The sequence below is a fragment of the Octopus bimaculoides genome, chromosome 21, assembly GCF_001194135.2.
Source record: "Octopus bimaculoides isolate UCB-OBI-ISO-001 chromosome 21, ASM119413v2, whole genome shotgun sequence".
Taxonomy (NCBI): Eukaryota; Metazoa; Mollusca; class Cephalopoda; order Octopoda; family Octopodidae; genus Octopus; species Octopus bimaculoides.
Window position 1 is genome coordinate 13,580,912 of NC_069001.1, and position 5,786 is coordinate 13,586,697.

The 5,786-nt window shown below is 36.0% G+C and overlaps 1 protein-coding gene across 4 annotated transcripts in view; it reads right to left on the reverse strand.

Annotated features, from left to right (window-relative positions):
* LOC106877370 (CTD small phosphatase-like protein) overlaps positions 1-5,786 on the reverse strand; it is a 370,420-nt gene that overhangs the window by 31,143 nt on the left and 333,491 nt on the right. The window lies entirely within an intron of this gene.

The window sequence follows — 5,786 nt, forward strand, 5'->3', positions numbered from 1 at the left end:
TGTCCATGTATGTGTGTGTACAGGCTTAAGTTAAAGATTAAGAAGCAGTTGTTTATTTATTTAAGAAAACAAAACAAAACAAAAAAGAAGGAAAAAATCCTGATAATAAACCTGTTTTCTAATCATTTATTCGTCAAAAAACAAGTCTTCTTGTTTTGTTGTGTTTTGCCATTTTTTGTTGGATTTTTTTTTGTTTTCTTTTTCTTAATATTTTTTTTTTTTTATCTGTGAACTAAGGCCAAAAGTAAGTTACATAAAAGCAATTACATGGAACAAGATATTCTTTTCAAGAAATTAATAAAAAAAAAACTTTTAAAAGGAAAAAAAAAGACTAAAGAGAAAAAGTACAGAAAAACCAGATTTTTCAAAAAGTTTCTTTTAACAGGTCACATTAGTGCAAAAAATAAGTGAAGAAAAAAGAAAAAGAAATAATGAAAGACTGACACTGTTTTCTATAAAATTTTTAAAAAAGACTAAAAAACATAAATAAATAAATAAATGACCAAATAATTAGTCATGCATGTGTGTATGTTATTTATAATTAAGCAAAGATGACTTTTAAGAAATGTAAATATATTCAAAAAGCAAAGGAGAATGTATTAAAAAAAACTTTCAAATGAGGCAAAAATGTAACTTGTGTGTGGTTGTTAGAATCTGCAAGAAATGGCAGCCAAATCTTCTTTCATCCATACCTTGCTCAGAAAATGTAGCCCTAGACACTCAGTTAACCATTGGCACAGAAAGGGTGAATGAGTTGCTAAAGTGCTGGGTAAATATATCTTTTGGCATTTGTACGGATCCTCTACATATTCTTGTCCAAACTTCACACAACTTCTACATTTAGGGCCTGTGATTCACTGCCATGCACTAACAGTACTAAGTTCATGGACAAGATCAGAAACATCAAGAGTAAGTGCCACCCTCAATGAAATCCCTTTCATAGATATTGTTTACAGTATTTGAAACAATTTTTTAAAAACAACTCCTAGTAATATTTAGCAATAAAAATATAATAGGAGGGTATTGTAGTTCGCTTGAAGCATTGTGTATTGTTTGTAAAGAATAAAATGTTTTGAATGGTACAACAAATGCACTATAATACAAAAAAAAAAAGGACTATATACTTGTTGTAATTTAGTTATCTATAGTCCGATGATATTTCAGAATACAATTCCTTCTTCAGATCTTCTTAGCTGGAGTCTCTGCTATAAACTAAGAAAATCTGAAGAAGGAATTGTAATTCCGAAATATCATCGGACTATAAATAACCAAATTACAACAGGTATATAGTCCATTTTTTGTTCTATAGTACAAGTTGTACCATTCTAAACTGTTTATTCTTTACAAATATAATAGGATTTTTTAAACATTGAATAGTTATGAGGGGGACACCAGAGTAAAATAAAAGGGTCCAAAATGGTTCAGCACCACCGGTTTACAACAACAAAGAGCATGTGAAACAGTGCTTCATCAGTTAAAGTGGTGAACTGGCAGGGCTTTTGTACAGTTTCCATCAACCACATTCACTCACAAGGTACTCGTCTGCCTGAAGACCTCACAGAAGGCTCTTCCCCAAAGTGTTGGACAGTGGGACAAAAACTGCAGCCATGTGGTTCTGAAGCAAACTTCTTAAACCATACAGCCATACCTCCCCACATGATTTCCCCCACAGCCATACCTGTGCCAATTTTTTCAGTTTATACAGATATCTGCTATTGTCTATTAATTATAACTATTATTAATGTTTTTATGTGTACACACACCTTATATACATAACTGAGATTAAAATATGTCAGAAAAAAAAAGGATTCAGTTGGTGTGACTTGTGAAAGTAGAACCTCTCTACACACAGAATATACTTAATATATATATATATACACACACAAACACACATATTTCATGCATGTGTGCATATATACACATACATATTGTGTGTATTTGTGTGCGTATATATAAGCCATTTTAATGATGCATCCTGCCTTGACTCTTCGAAATGCCTGTGCTAGAATGGGGGCAGCTGATGAAGGAAAATGTTCTCTATGTGGCCTGTGTGTGTTCTGTACTCTGGTTATTATTATTTTTTTGTCTACGTTTTGTTTTCAATGTCCTGTACCCAGATATGCACCTATATATACAGGTAGATGTAGGTATGCACATACTTGTACGTATATATGCATATACTCATTTATTATTTGTTATATATATATATATATATACATACACACAGACACACATATTGTATGCATATGTCTGTGCAAATACATATTTACACACACACATATGCAAAGCATATTTTCATAGAACTATGGATAAACCCTCAACATTGACAGACTGCTGCTGCTCAGGTTTTTTTTCACCGCAGCAGCAGCAGACAAAAGGATGCAGTCACGCTGTTTGGATTGAAGAAATCCATCAGATTCCATCAGCAGAAAATAGCTAGACATAGCATGGTGATGGCACTACCGTTCAGCATCAGAAAACAGGCAGGTGATGTCTCTCAGAATTTCCTCTGGCATCAGATATTTCACACATCTTAACTTGATTTATGCAAAGATAAAAATGGAAAACTGACAACTATGTTGTTAATTAGGCTTCAAACACAACGTCTGGATGCAATCAAAATAATCATTGCTAATCTAACAGCTATTCTTTCAGGCTAGTTTATGTGGTTTGGAACAGTCTGTAGAATCTGGACAAATGGCGGAGAATCTTGCAATGTCACCCATGAGATGCCTTATTCTCAGATCCAATCTTACCACTTCTTATGTCCATAGCTTTCAGCAGTGGCAGTCATGGTTATTCATGGCCCACAGTCAGTCCTCTGGCCAACTTCATCTATGAGGTACATTTGAAAAAGTATCTGACTTAATGTTCTCCCTCCCAAACTAATGTCACATGGGCAAAATCCTTTGGGTCAAAGGTAACGCCACCCTTCCTGCACAAGTATGAACATTTTTGTGCCAATAGGCCACGTAAGTGGTCAGCTGTTACACCTAGTGTACAGATGTGTAGTGCACACTTTTCATATAACCAACATTTAGGTAGAAACAGATACACAACACAAAAGAAATTGCCCCAACTACAGTCGCCATGATAGATCGCTGACCACTACATTTAAATTTTTTTTCTCCTTATTTCTTTCTGTTGAAGAGCGTAGGCTCGAAACGTTAAAGACTTTCTCTATTCCCGAGCGTTAAACTAATACATCCATTTGTTGTTTACACCATCTGTCTTCATCTTTTGTTTTCTTTTTTGTGAATTCTCCCATATAAATATATATATATATATATATATATATATATATATATATGTATATATGTAACATACACACAAGCATCGTCAGCCAAAAATGTATTTCGTCTAACTGCATATTGTGATGTGCACATGTAGTCTGATGGCTTCAGGTGTTGCACCAACTTCATTTTAGACTTCATGACTTGACCCACCCTGTGTGGTGTGTATAAATGTGTGTGTGTGTTTGTGTGCCAATGTCCTGCCATACCTATGTCCAACTGGCTGCAGTATAAGCAAAAGACTACTACACACACACACACACATACATACTGATATGCACACATGCAAATAACTAAATTTGTTGCAAACAAACAAATTTTGTTTTTAAAATCAATAAAATGCGTAAACGAAAAAAATAACTAAACAAAATATTAAACATCAGTCTATATCCATGCTGGCATTGAAATATAAAATAAAAATAAAATTAGAATAAAATTAGAAAGAAAACAAACATAAATCAGTAAAGAAGGAAACAAAGAAAGAAAATTAATTAACCGGTTAATTGATTAATTAATTGAATTAAATTATAAGAGTGCAAGTTTCAGAACCTTGTTTTGTCTTTTGATGCGACGAACATATCACAGCTGTTAGTTGAAGAATCAGAAATGCTATTTAAGCCACACCTAAAATTTACCAAATCCAAATATCATAGTAAGCCTGTACACACAAACACACACAAACACACACAACACAAACCACACACACAATCATCATCATTATTACCATCTTTTAAAGTCCATCGTCTATGCTGGCATGGATCGGATGGTTCAACAGGATTAGATGGATTCAAAAGACAGTGTTGTATGTACTCCAGTGTCTGCTTTGGCATGGCTTCTACAGCTGGATGTCCTTCCTTATCTCAGATCACTTTACACACTGTTCTGAGTGCATTTTATATGGCACCAGCACTAGTGGGGTCACCGTGCAGTTTACAAAACTAAGATCCTCTCTGACTGAGTGGGACTGCAAGTAGCAAAGGAGGCAGCTTTGTGCTGGTCGTTGAGAGGATAAACTATGAAGGAAGGAGCAAGAACAGGTTATCTTGCATCACATACGACTCAGTGGGAGTATTTGGGGTGGCGCAGAAGAGAGAGAGCGATAAAGAGGATGGTGATGAGATACCAAAGTAGGGCCTCCAAGATGGACGCATGCATACACACAAACATACATACACACACACAGGGTAAGGGAATTCTTGGAAGTGTAGAGCAACAATGTGGAGGTGCAATGGCCCAGTGGTTAGGGCAGCGGACTCGCGGTTTCGATTCCCAGACCGGGCGTTGTGAGTGTTTATTGAGCGAAAACACCTAAAGCTCCACGAGGCTCCGGAAGGGGATGGTGGCGAACCCTGCTGTACTCTTCTTTCACCACAACTTTCTCTCACTCTTACTTCCTGTTTCTGTTGTGCCTGTAATTCAAAGGGCCAGCCTTGTCACACTGTGTCACGCTGAATCTCCCCCGAGAACTACGTTAAGGGTACACGTGTCTGTAGAGTGCTCAGCCACTTGCACGTTAATTTCACGAGCAGGCTGTTCCGTTGATCGGATCAACTGGAACCCTTGACGTCGTAAGCGACGGAGTGCCAACAACAACAACAACAGAGCAACAATGATAGAGAAATATGTGAGAAGGTGAAGGTATTGTTCATGTGCTTTTTCCTGACTTGATTTACAGGTATAAAGCATCTGAATTTTATTAACCCTTCAGCATTCAGATTATGCCATCAAATGCAATACTTATTTATTCACCTTGTTTTGCATTAATCATGCATTATCTCCTAGCTTTGAGATTTCAATGATATGACAGTTTATTTTTCAAGTGATCTGGCCACTTTGATCATAAAACAGGTAGAATATTTTTAAAAGGGTTAAGAAAATCCAGACATTTTATATCTGTATATAAATAGAGAAAACATACCTACATTTTCTGACTTATTTCTCTATCATAACTAAAACATTTTATTTTGGTCAAGCCAGTTGACCAAAATTCATCCTTTAAAGACAGCATGCATAGGACAACATGCATAGGAGCATGTCTTCTGACTATTGGTCAAGCCAGTTGACGAAAATTCCTCCTTTAAAGAGCTAAGCTGAGGGAATTGTTAATGCATTGGGCAACATGCATAGGAACAAGTCTTCTGACTATTTATGTTTTGATTTCAAATGCTGCCAAGGCTGACTTTGCTGTTCATCCTTTTGGGACAGATAAGATAAAGTACCAATTGAGTATTGGGGTTCATGTCATCAGCTTCCCCACATCACCAAACTTTCATCACAGATGCTGAGCACCAGAGGACAACAGATGTTTGGGACTACAAAGTAACTGATTAAAGTGACTCCCAACACTAGTCTGGTGGTTGTTTTTTTTATTTCGTGTTTAAAAGGAGGAATAGTTAAGGTCTGCCCTAAGGTGGGATCTGAACTTAGAAATGTAAAGGAAAATGGTATACGAGTGTCACAAGGGATATTGCCAAAAAAAAAAAAAAAAAAAAA